We start from the raw sequence: 13,901 nt of genomic DNA, 5'->3' as shown, positions 1-13,901 counted from the left end.
TTGAAAATGTTCTTCGAACAGCTCTGCTTCTGAGTTTGTATCATCCGTGTCAGGCAGATCTTCTTGTTCAAAAAACTGTTTTAGGCTGTTCTCCAATACATCTTGTGTAATCGGATGTGAGTGTACATGTTTGTGCTTTCCTTTATCTGCACCTGCCACTACCCATCCGAAACGAGTTTCAAACAACGTTGGTAAATCATCTGCTAGTTGGATCCTTCCATGGCCTAAAATTTCACCAAATAACTCTGACCCTATCAATAAGTCAACTTCCTTAGGCTGATGGAACAAAGGATCTGCAAGCGTTATGCTGGATGGTACCTTCCAATTCTTACTGCAGACTGCATTCGACGGAATTCTTCCGGTAATCTTTTCCGTCGTTAGACATTCAAGCCTTGTCTTATATTTGCCATCAATGGACAATAACTCCACTTGTACCTTATGCGAGGTCTTTGACTCTTGACCGTTAACTCCGCATAACATTGTTTCAGTGGGATGTTTCTTCACTCGCAACATTTTCACTACCCCTTCTGATATAAGATTAATTTCACTCCCAGAATCTATTAATGCACGAGCCTGGCACGTTTTACCGTTCTCTGAACGTAACTTCACTAAGGCAGTCATCAAAAGTACTTGTCCTTTCCGTTCTACATCGCTGCATGCTGCCGTTACTGCAGCAGATTGCTCGGGAGTTGGGTCTAAATGCAGTAATGTATGATGCCTTTGGTTACACTTTCTACAGGTCTGTCTCGAGTAACACATTTTTACCGAATGTCCAGCCTTCAAACAGTTGAAACAAACTTTCAACACTTTAACCTTGTCTATTCTTTCGCCAACAGACAATCTCAATAAAACATTGCACTCACAGCTACGATGTTGACCGGCACATATTGCGCATACCTCTTGTTTGTTTGTTGCAACATGAATTGTATTGCTCACCGGTTTAGGCTTGCTGATATTCCGGCTTGGTCTTGCGACATCCTTATTAACGTCCTCGCAACGTTCTAGCACAACACATCTTTGTTTGAGGAAGTCAATCATCGCTACATATTCCGGCAACTCTCTTTGATCAAACGATGTTTCCCATAGTTCGCGAGTTTGATTATCTAAGGCACGTGTTACTAACGTTATCACCATCATTTGTGAGACCCCAGTTAGCTGATGACCGAGTTTATCCAAACTCTCAACGTGCTTGGTGCACTCATTTAATACTCGTCGAATTTCCTTTGCTGATTTTGTCACTACAGGCTGGATGTTGAGCAACCCGAGAATGTGTTTTTCAGCAATCAACCGAGGGTTTCCAAACCGTTCCTCTAGAATCTCCCACGCTCTCTCGTAATTATTGCTTTGGATCGTGTCTAAATCAATAACACCGGCTGCCGATCCTTTCAAAGCGTTTTCCAGGTGGTAGAGCTTTACTGCCTCCACATCTTTCGAATGGCGCATGAGGTCTTGAAACATGGCCTTGAAACGTGGCCAAGCTTCATATGACCCGTCGAATGTCGGTAACGGCGCTCGGAACGGATTGGATTGCATTATCACTGGCATGTTTGGTGTCTCGTTGTCTTTACCCTTATCAGGTTTCATCATTTTTTGTATTATGGATCGCGTTTGCCTCATATCTTCTTCGAATGCATCGAACTGTTCTTGCACTGTTGCCAAGTCTCCATCTGCAACGCATTCTAACAACTCTTCAAAGTTCGCAGCATACTTGGATTGTAACTCGGATAGTGATGTCATCAAATCGTTCAGCTCAATACTTGAATCGGCTACATCCGAGGGAAGCTGACTAATGTGCTTCGCTAGCCCTTGCAGCCTACTCTCTAGACTAGCACTTATCCTTAGCAACGTTTTAAGAGTCTTCATTTTTCCGTTGAATTGGGAACACTTCTCACTGAAGAATGTTTGTTACGCTCACGTTTTGCGCACTGTTGGTATTTTCGTTACACACACGGTTCACGATTGCCACCGTTTACTCACCGTCTGGTGTTCTCACATCCGGTTCGAAGGACCAATGTTGGGGTTTTGGCTACTCGTCACCTATTGACGAGACGACGGCCCACTCCGTCGCTTTAGTAGAACGGAGAACCCGACGATGACGATGCCGCACTGCCTGCTACGCCGGATCACAACACTCGTAGACACCTCTGTCCCACCGAGCGTCAGCCTGTAGCTAGGCAGGCGTAGCCTGTAACCGTACGGTTGCCGTGACAACGGCAGATCCAACTGAAAAGAGAGGTTCCCAGTGACGGGAATGTTTTGCCGTGAAAACGACAGTTTGGGTGGAGAGAGCGCCTCTAGAAGTTAAGCAAGCTATGAACTTGAATGCTGTTTCTCTCACCTTTATTCTGGGTATGGCCCATCATCCCATGCATGGTCTACCTTCACCGTTGGTGATACATAGTAATTTTCGTTAATATTACATTTTTTACATCTAGTAGTCCATGAAATCACTAAAAATAGATTCCTACCCTATCCATCGCCAGAACAATCGCGAGGCTCTAAACTATTTCCTGAACAAATCTCATTAAAGAATAATCATGATGAACGCATATCACAGAAAAGCTGTTTCATAACTACATCTTTTCGACTTGATCCTTATAAATTAAGTACTAATGAAATAATGACAGAAAACACCAAGACAACTTTATTAATAACATGTTTCTGCAATGAGCATTTTTTCGTCATCCTATAAATGAAAGAATCTTTGGTTTATGATTAGCGTCATGGGACAGACATAGCCGAGCGAACGGTTCCAATTGTTGTAATCAATATCATATTGTAGCCATTGCCTTTACTAGTGAACTATTTGCATATACACCACAACAACAAGCCGATCGACAGCTCATCTTCGGCATATGCAACATCAGAAGGGGTCAAAGACAATAGTCGAGACTGGTGCTCTCTTCCACGTTTGTTTGCAATCTCGTTGTACCATGTCCACTCTGCGTACGGTGAACGAAACCCGTTTAAAGCCATGGTCACATTTGCCGTTGCGTAGACACAAATAATAACAATGATGAAGTTAAAAAAAGATGAAGCGAAGCGTCGAAAGGCATGGTTAAGATATGTTATACACGCGAAGTGTTCGGTTCCGGAAACTATAACCTCATTGCTACTCATTGCCCCTTGCAAAGGCTTGCATCAAGAGTAACTCTCAAAGTGAGAACAGGCACATTACATGTTTGTATTGTAGTGATGATTTGTTTTCTTGTAATATATTATGTGTGATGATCCTGAAAATAGTAAAGGTATACAGTAACTATCATTTGCGATGAATGAATCCTGAAAGTAAAAAGAGTATCTTTCAAAAATATTTCTATCATCTATCACATTATACATTATAATAAATGCGTCAAATATGAGTGAAAATGAGAATGTTTGAACTCTACTTCGATTTCTAGGAATAATTGTTGAAATCCTTAATGAACGGACGACAGCCGTACCGCGAAGTTCTTGATTCAATAGCCACGAGGCGCATCTTGAAGTTGTGAATAATATCTCTTGAAAACGTTTGCTTTCAACCCTTTATGTTGTCCTATTTTCGACCTGCCCATCGAACGGATAGTGTAGGTTAACTATTTCACGGCGTATACATGATGGCGTATCGATCAGAGAGAAAGAGGTGGCTACCCATTTTTTCTGAATTGGGAACACATTGAAGTGCAGTGAGAATGTTTTACGAGAAAGGGTGATGTAGAAGATGAAATGCATTTGCATGCTCATACATATGGAAAATATTTCATCGGATTCCCATAAATGAAAATATACCATCTTTGTGGTGTCTCGTGTGGTGTCTCATTCTATTTTTTTTTATCGTGATGTTTATTATCAAGACTTTGTTAAGATGCACTATGGCAGCCGTGACAGAAAAAGATGGCACGCATTTTGATGACTAGTTGCATTATTTTTTAATGTTCTAGGTACAATAGAACGCATCCGTCTATTTCAAATGCTTAGAACAGCGATTAGTGATTTATTTCCTTTGTCCGATCTATCCGATCCGATTCGATCCTCAACTCCTCAATTCGTTCCTAAATGGGAAACGGGTGTAGCACAATTCTGAGACATTAAATCTAAATCCTTGATTTTACTTGTTAGATCCATAAAGGAACATGACTTTCTAAAGGAAATCTTAAAATGAGCATGCAACCGATATTGCGACTGGCCCGAAGGCATGGCCTCTCGACGTTACATCGCAAACTTTTCGATTCATTGATTCCGATTGGCCCTATTTCTAGCCGAAACGTACCGGACTGAAATGAAAACAGGAATCGAAAAGAAGGTTGACTTACTATTTTGAATACATTTTCATACACATTGCTCATGCTTATATGCGAGGAGATCAAGATACGATTGCCACCATTTCTGGTCAAGCACGGCGTGTCGCTCGCGTAATGCAATCTCTTTGCACTCGTGGTTTACCCATTCTGGTCTCCGTCCACATAAAATTATAACTTGCAGACTTTATGTAAAATATGAAAAGTGCTGAGAACCGAGGTGTGGCGTGTGCCACATCTCATCATATTCGAGGCCTGAGTGTGCCTAGGATTGCGCCAAGGTGGATCTCGCGCCATCTTCTCTAAGCACAAAAAGGCAAATAAAGTCAGTCTGTTGTTTGCTTGTTAACGAATGCAATATGCAACGCACAGTGGACGATGGGATGCATGGAATGCATGGGATGCGTTTGATTTTCTCTTGGTAGCATTCTCGACCTCAACCAATACGCCCGTGATTGCTGAAGTGGTTTGTGTTCGCACCGAAATCCACATTTACATATTAGTTAATCGTCCATCACGAAGACGCTCGTGCCCGCATATTCTAATTTGATGCACATGAATAATAGAAACATATTTTGCCACATGCCATACTTCTTTGCACTAGAAGCCAAATCCGATCATCTCAGCCGCACAGATGAAATAGATCGAGAGTTGAGATTACGCAACGGTAACTTTTGCAGCGATCTGAAACTCTTCAGCTAATGTTGATACACGTTTTTTACATTTAAAGGTGTCGATGGCAAAGTATACTTTCCAACGATTAGTTTACTGTCTATGGTTAAAGTAGCAGTATTTATGCCTACTACATAAATTATACCTTTCCTCTATTAGTTATTCTTATCCCTTATCAACGACTTTTACTAAAAAAAGAAGACAAATGATGTATTTATCGACAAGAATTGCGTTGCATGTTTAACTGGTCAGCGAGTGAGAGTCGTAGTTTTCCTATTGCGATGGCAAGTAAGGTTATCCAAAATGATCTCGTTTCTGGTGCGGCATAAATCTTTATTACCGAGAAACCCCTTTCTACAGTGAAATGGGACAATGATGCAGATCTTCCATGAACGCGAGTAGGTGTGATCGAGATCGTGTCGAGGTAATAGTCGATTATTACTTTGTAATAAACTATTCCATAGCGAACAGCCTCAATGCACACATACAGCTCAGAATATGATATTACGTGCAGATAGTGGCTGATATAGCATGCTGTAACATGGCGAGAAAGGCTTGATCTTGTCCTCATGTCAAAGGCCAAAAGTGTTTGATTAATTGTTCAAAACGATGAGATGTGAGTTTGAGCTCCGCGTCGTAGTTTGATACAATGTTGAGAACCAATTGGTATGGCACAGACAAACGTTCTTCTGCTTCCGTTCTGTGGGTGGCCGCAATCGATAGTTGTCATGGCGAAAAAGCAAGGTATCTTAATTTATCCAACTTAGTATCTCTACTAAAGATCAGTTATGGAATCAATTGGTTTGGAGCACCCTGTGGCGATGTGCCGCATACCTCTGCCTACTAAAGCTTTTACTCCTTGGTTGGCATAACGTAGATGCTAGAAAGTTTTTGCAGGCCCAGCGCACGGCAGGTGGTCATTCCCAACTCACGTCTATCACTAGACAACATCCTGGAGTCTGGTGTCTAGTATCAAGGCTCAGGCGAATGTAAACAATCAAATAGCTCCAACCATAATATCACCGATGGAGAAGTTGATCAGACGATCAGGTTCATTTAGCTTCTGTCAAGTTTGTTGAGCTGTTTGCCGACATCAGCGACGCTAAACAGGAATTCGCCTCCATTTAGTTCCACTTCAATTTTCCATCAAGCTCTTAAATCCGGTCAAACCGACCCCCTGTGGGCTAGTTTGACAAATATTTCGATGAAATGACGATAACTGTGAAATTATAATCACCTAGCTGCGTTCAGGGCACTTCAGACAGCCGACGAATCACCTTGCCACTAAGGGAGCTATACTCGTCTTGACGACTGAGCACAGTCATCAGCTAGCCGCAGATATTGTTTCACTCCAGATTCTGATTCTCGTGCTTCTCGGTTTGATTGATTGATGGAGACAGTAAACGGTATTAAATCGGTACGAGATAAGCTTGAAGTGAAACGAACCATCTGGAACAGGAGAAGACCTCCTGCTGAAAAATACACGACTGGCGGTTTCAGTAGATGGTGTGTGAATTCAACACACACAAACGTTATAGTAGCATAAGGTTCAAATTTACATTAAATTGGAGGAGCCCTCCTATCTAGGCATATGGCGTATCACTACAGTTGTGTGCACGTTTGTTGGTAGTAATAATTTGTATTGTAGATTGAAGATCTGTTACGAACTGGTTTTGCATCGCGACAGTCAGTTGCTACGGACATATGCGATGTTTCGTAAACATCCTGCAGTTCGTAGGATAAGTAAGAAGTCGAAGACCGATCGAAAGCAAATGCAAATGGGCGCATGTTGAATTGCACTTACGCTCTAGAGTTCGATCTTGGTTCGAGATGTGGTTTTTGTATATCTTAAACTACACCAGATCAACCGCCCCTCACGCTGACGACAAAGCCCTCGTGAGGTTGCCAGTGATCTCGGTCAGTTCTCTTCTTCAAAATGTGCTGCTTTACATTTCGTCCACTTATGCTAATGGTAGGCCTGCGCAAATATCAAACGCTGGCATGTTCACCGAGCTACAGGATGATGAAGTCATCAATTGAATCGATCGCGTCGCTTCGATCTGTCTAAGTACACTTGAACTCTTACTGGCAGATTGATTGATTAAAATGAAAACAGATTACGTAAAGCGTTCGTTAGCGGTAACCTGTAGCTACTTCATATTGATAGACTAACAGATCCTCCGTTGGTGGTGCCCTGTGAATCCAGGCAGCTGGGATACGAAAAATCAGTCCGATTTCAAGGCACCGTGTGTATTCGAATCTTCCAACAGAGTCCTTGAGCCAGGTGGTGTGGGTATGACTTCCGACGCCACATGGTCCTTCGAATGAAGGTGCTCTCTGCTGCTTTTGCTTTGCAATTCAGAGTATCATGGCTGCAAACCAGTGTTTGCGTATTAAACTTTCATCGCCGAATAAGAATGTACCCTGCTATCATCACTACTTCGCTCTTCCGATGCCTTCAGCTAGAACGTTGATCTACAACTTCGTGGCAAGTGAATCCATAGGACAACAAACAAGCGTTACAAGAATACCACACGAGAAGCTATACGATAAATATGGAACAGCGAATCCTGCAATCAATCGAAGGGGCAGTCAAATGACAAGTCGCTCCTGCTTCAGAAGACTCCGTCAATCTTTGAGCTTATCTGGTGTCTTAATACGATTCATCACAGTGATTTAAATCGCCTACCATCAAGTCAACCTTTATTACAAGCTCCAGTAATTAGCCTCTCAGCCGCCATCTCAAAGTTCATCCGTCGACTAGTGTTCGCTGGTCAACTAGCTGAAGTCGCGCTCGCCGTCGATCATCAGTCATCTTCTCTCGCGTCCGTCGACGACTTTATGCCTTGTCTACATCGGCAAATTGCTTCTGTTTGGCCGTGCATCTTCTCTGCATGAGAAGGATAGCGGCTATCAAGTGCAACGGCTACTACATCGATGTGACCTGGCTTAGTTCCCACTGTGTAGCGTAGCATGTGGAACACAACATTTCTTCTGCAGTGTTCGGATTGTCTGCTTGCATTCGCCGGTTAGTTTTTGCTTTCGGGTGTAAAGAAGGAGTGAGCATATAAAAGTAAGTCTGCCAGCGTTCGATGGAAATGCGCCCCGATGACGAGCTATAAACAATTCAAAACAATTTAATTATGTCGCGCGAAAAATGGAAAACTGTTTAAGACAGAGATCACGATCTGCTGGCTAGAGCTTCATCGATGTTTACCCAACCCCACAGTATAGCATCCGGTCGTTGCGCTCGTTTTGCGATGGAGGCCTAACGCAGACACTCACTGGCGTCATACTTGTTGACGACAATTTAAAAGTTCGCTCTGAGGTGCATAAATTTAATTTCTACTCTCCGTTTTTCTTTTACTTGCGTCTTTTCGATGTCTACTGCAATTACTTACGCCCCATCTAGGCCCCGATTCTACAATACCACTTCGAAAACCGGTGGAAGGATAAGAGCTTCAACGACGATGTATGACTAAATTAGTGAATCCACATGGCTTTTTGATTGCCTGTTTACCGATCCAACCACCGGCCCCTGGTGCTGATGTATACAATATCATTTTTTCACAACTAATGCAATGCAGACCTACCAGCCTGAAACCACGCAAAAGAATGCATGCTCTTATTTGTAAGTGGTTTTAACAATAAGTGTATATTATTGCTTATATGACATCTTGTTTAGCTCGCTTATTATCGCTTTGGATAATTCATGTTTGTGAATTTATCTAACAGGATTCTGGGAAATGTTCATTCAATTCATGCTTATCTCATCTGAAGTTTATCTATCAGCTTCCGAAAAGTGCAAAATGTGTTCATCATCTATCACGCATTGGCTTAAAAATCACTCATCGAAAGGTTAAAAGCATAAAGGCGAAGCTAACGGGGTTAACACGGCATTTATGACCGTTTAGCAATCGATCTGCTATCATCACTTTCAACACAGCATATTTTCAACCAACCCATAGAATATGACGAAATGAAAAGTGAAACTAGGAAAAGTAACAAGAAAAGTAACAAGCAATAAATTATAAATGCGAAAATGTAGCCACGCTAGCATTTATCAAACGGCCCTCGAGGGTAACGATCAGCAGCAGAAACCATCGCTTTTCTTGGTTTATTTTACCCTACTCGCCCGGCCTTATCGTCTCTGTCCGTTCTAGCAAAGTGTCGAAAACCAATTATTAGGGAAAAGTAACCGGATAGTGGCCAGCTTCCGGGATGAATATATGTCATCGTATTATGTGCCTTATATTGCTAGTGCTGAGTTTGTCTATAATCAGAGTGGTAAAGTGAATCAATGATCATATTTTCATACATTCACTCCGCTCAATGTTGGTGCACAATGTGAATAAGTAGAATAAACAAAACTTATGAAATAGCTGATACATTCTATCAAAATCATTCGTCGAAACCCTAAGGGTATGCAGGATGACGCGAGTGATACGGTTGGGTGTTGTTCGCTGGGCACGGCTTGATTTAAAAACGATTGATTGAGGCCCAAGTGTATGTGAATGTTGATAATCTGCGTTAAAAGCATGGGAGGGATTTGATAGGGTCATACTTTAATTGGTCCCTAAAAGACTTGTAGAATACGCGCGGCGGTGAAATTGATATTTTCAAACGAAAGATGAAATCATCATCAGTAGAGATCAGTGATAGAGACAGTAGCAATACGTTGATATTTTAATATTTTGCTTATCCACAAATCCATGAAAATGATTTTATGTTCACCAGCAGCGTGCTACTATATTACTACATACTGTTCTTTTTTAATCTATTCCTCCAACCTAGACCTCATACCCATGTTATCGAAATCGATTCCATCGTGCCTTATTGGTATTCGCAGAGATCTTATTTGGGACGATTAGCATTAGTAAATATGTAAAACACTAGAAACTTTTGGGAATGCTAAGGAACCATTTACCACCTATCGATTGGTCAGCTGATGAGTGATCCATGTTGGCGACAATCGGTGGCACAGTCATCGGTACATTGAGCGGATCAGACTCTCGTCTGACATTCGATGACAGATTGTTGGAATCCGTTCGGCCGTAAATCGAAGATCAACGAACGTTCGTTCACTATCCAACCGATCTCTTGAACGATCGTTTCGATCCCTGCGTATCTGCTTTTCTTCCGCTCTGGCAATGGAACCCAATATCTTTTGTGTTACCTTGTAGCAGGGTACCGGCAAAAGAAGCGATAATGGAATTCAAATCTCGATAAGAAGCCCAATAAATATTGATCTTCTTTCCCGGGTAATTGGTAGTCTGAGCAGGATTTATGAGGCACTGGTTCGAATGTGTTCTGTTGTTTTTAAGCAGCCTTCAGTGTTCACGGAGAATGTGATGTAAAAGGCTCATCTATGTCTTTTGTCCTCTGGCAAACGCATCTTTCTGCTCTTTTGACATTCCACTGGAATTTATGAGATTGATAGTGAGCATTGTATAAATTTGTCAAGAGTAAAACAGCTAAAACTGTAAATCTTGTTGACTCAGATATGAATAGAAATAATCTTAAACTAAAAGCTGCATAAAAGAACGTTCCATAGTAATCACCACGATGTTAGTAACAATGGAGTGGGTGAAGTGAGCACACAACGCATATAGTTTAGCCTTTGCGCTTTTTATGTTGAGACAGTATCACAACCTAATCAGGTGGCAAACAACGGTTTGCAGTCCGTTGTGGAATCCGCTACGCACTATGGAATCCGCTACGCACTTTTCGTTCGTATTGTTTCCATCATCACTATCTGCCCTTCGAAGTGATCTGTCTCATTTGTTATCAAATTAGATTCATTGCTCCTAAATCAGCCACGTAAGCTCAATGCACAGATATGAACATAAGGTTCTTGGATTGGTCTGTGGGGTGGTATTTTGACATTGTGCTCCTCAAGATAATTTCAAATGCCTCCCAAATTCCCTATTATCACTAGTAATGATTAGCTTAAAGTTCAAATTTTTTTAAGCATATATAAGGACGGTCAAACTGTCTGTATCTGCTGCACTCCTTAGTGAAACAAGATGTACCATGTTTTATGTGCATCTGATTCAAGATTCGTTTAGCAGTTAAATGGTGATCCTCAGGCCGATTCGAACCCTAACGGTACTTGGCAGCAAAGAAAAGGTTCCAGAAAAGCAATCCACGAGATCACACCAAACTTCAGTCTGCTAGAATTACTTGTTCCTGTGTATCCTTTACATATCTCTCGAAAATGACTTGCAGATATGGTGTAGTTAGGCTTTACGCTTCACGTTCCAGCCGGGAAAACATATTTAAAGTGATCCAAATTTCCATAGACACCGGCTATCAATTCAGGGATAAATGTGGCACACGGTCCGTATTCAGTTTGCACTTCACCAACAAGTATCATCTGTCCCAAACCACCAACAAACAAAACTCTCAACTCTCGTAGCGCAAGCAGCAATATAGAGATTATGCATTCAACCGCTGTGTGAGGGCGTTTGAACTGGACGCGTGACTTGTGCAGCGATAGAGCGGCAAAATTGAGCGAAGCGTGTGGCATCCCCGTCATCAATTCTGTCGCAGTTAAAAGCAAGTCCTGTTGGTAGGAGACTAAATGTAAATCTAGATCAAAACATATGCGAAGTTCTGGCGATGTGTCGTGCCGTCCTGTTTGGGGGTGGCATAATCTGGTCGTCTTGTGATCAAGAGTGGGCGATGGTCACGCTTGTTGCTGTTGCGTTCTCCGCTTGCTCGAGATCAACAGTAAGAGTAGGGCGTCGTATGCATAATCAGCTGCCGATGGCACTGTTCGACGATTCAACAGCTTTGCTTGATAGTGGCCTACACGAGGCTTTATGGGACTGTTGTATTCACACGATTGGTATGGATGGCACGAGTCAAATTCGCGCTCTATCATTTGCTTCAGATTTGTGTGTTCATTTCGTGTAACATTTTGGCAGGCAAATGTTTGTAAGTGGCGTTATTACGTATCGTAATTTCCAGAACAAGGAATAATAGCATATGATGTTGAACACTCTTTTCTGAACACTATTCCGTTTTTATTGACGTGCAATTTGATTTTGGAATTTAAAAGATTTTTTGTACTTCTTGCATGCACGCACAACGATAATATTGTGAATGTTATATAATTCAAGTGTAAAGTCAAGCACATCATCACATGACGCATTTATTATGATTAAATTCCATCTCCTTGGTGCTTTATGCTGCATACGTGGCCTAAGTTTTTCTGTCCTTCTAGTTTTCACAAAGTAGCAGTTTGCAAATAATCTTGTTATCGCAAATTAATTCAAATTTATTACCACTCCAGCGGCTATCCAGAGGCGACGGTGACAGTAAACCTTATTCGTCATGTAACAAAATCCCTTTGTCTTAGGATAGTATTTTAGGTAGTAAGAGAGAACGAGAGAAAAGAAAAGAAATAGAAATATAAGAGGAGAGAGAGAGACAGAGAGAGAAATAGAAAAATAGAGAAAGCTACAGTATCATGCTACACAACCTGCAGAACTACACTCGAGTCATTGTGTAATGCTTTAGTTGACCTCGAAGACATTCGAAACCAAGCGGAGTTTAGCTTCACTCTGGGAACAGAGAATGCATCGGTACTATCAGTAATGCGAGATCGGGTACCGTACAATACGGAACAGTCCGTATTGGCCTTCGGAGCTGTATTATCGTTTAATTGCATAATAAAACATCGTCATCGTTGCTCGAACTGCGATCCGTCAATTGCAGAGAACGCAGTCTTTTCCATTGTCGGCGTCTTCGTTTGACCGTGCAACTTGCGATCGCTACTTTCCGATTTCTGAAACTTCTTGTCAAGCAGCTTGCTACCAGGTGGCCTCATCTTCCGAAAGGTATCGCACTCTATAGGGTGAACTATAAAATGGAAACAGAATAAGAAGCGACAGAAAGTCTCTGGTCGGAGGATGGCATCCGAATGGCTAAAAATGAAACCTGATCTGAGCGTCCAGATAAATGATGGATTCAAAGGCTTCCCATTTCTTATTCTACCCTATTCGCCATACACAGAGCTGCTGGTCATGAACATGGTTCAGCATCATTCTTTAGTTCCTATTAGCGACACTGATAACTGTTGCATTTCAAAAGGAGTAGTAGACTTGAAAATAACGGAAACCATGGATATTACGCAAGATTTAATGAATGTATATTAACATATTTTATGCTTCACTACATTGCAGCGACATTGCTCGCTTATGGCTTCAGTAAGACATGCTCCTGAAACAGATACATTTAAAGTGTTCTCATACTTACTGAACCCTAAAGCTTACCTAAAACATTCAGGAACGCACAGATTCGCCTGACTGTCTGACTTGTTAATGTAAGCCCTCTGGACAACAGGTCCAGATGCACATTGGCACATGATGATCGATGACGTGTTTTGCATTTTTTAACTAGGTTGAACTTGCACCAGATGAAGTAGTATGAGGCTGTAGAAGATGTCGTATTTAGAAGAGCTTTGAACCTGACCTCGAGTCTGAAATCATGGCTTTGGAGCAGGGAGCACAGAAGAAGTTAAGAAAAAGAGTAAAACGGATCATAGCGGTGGTTACAGTTCAATGCCAGTTGGAATCGCGATCGCATATCGATCATCTTCGACGGGTGGAGTAGGGACAAAAGATCGCGTTGCAGCGTTCTATACCATAAGACACGCCGGACGAGGCCGCGTGCGCTTTTGGAGCGTGAGGCCCTTGAGCCAAATTGCACTTAAACTGTATGCCCCATGAACTTGTAATGGTCCGTGGCAAAAGGACTAAATTGAACGACCATAGACTAGTTGTCACGCCTGGCCCTTGAAGAGAAGTGGGTTCTTTGGGCTTAACGCTCGATGTGCAAGCGAAGAGATCGAAATACACTTTAAACAGTGTTTTTATGGGCAATAAAACATTTCTGAGTGATTGATTTCCTCGTTCGCTAGATATGCTCATGGTGCTGCATAGTATT

General features: G+C 41.9%; 1 protein-coding gene across 1 annotated transcript in view; it reads left to right on the top strand.

Annotated features, from left to right (window-relative positions):
* The first annotated feature begins 7,398 nt into the window (after positions 1-7,398).
* LOC125948255 (37 kDa salivary gland allergen Aed a 2-like) overlaps positions 7,399-13,901 on the top strand; it is a 136,492-nt gene continuing 129,989 nt past the window's right edge. Inside the window, exon 1 of the mRNA XM_049674152.1 lies at positions 7,399-7,403. The gene's annotated coding sequence lies outside the window, so the exon portion shown is untranslated. The remainder of the gene's footprint in view (positions 7,404-13,901) is intronic.

This window comes from Anopheles darlingi, chromosome 2, assembly GCF_943734745.1.
Source record: "Anopheles darlingi chromosome 2, idAnoDarlMG_H_01, whole genome shotgun sequence".
Lineage (NCBI taxonomy): Eukaryota > Metazoa > Arthropoda > Insecta > Diptera > Culicidae > Anopheles > Anopheles darlingi.
This window is presented reverse-complemented; position numbering and strand designations above follow the sequence as displayed.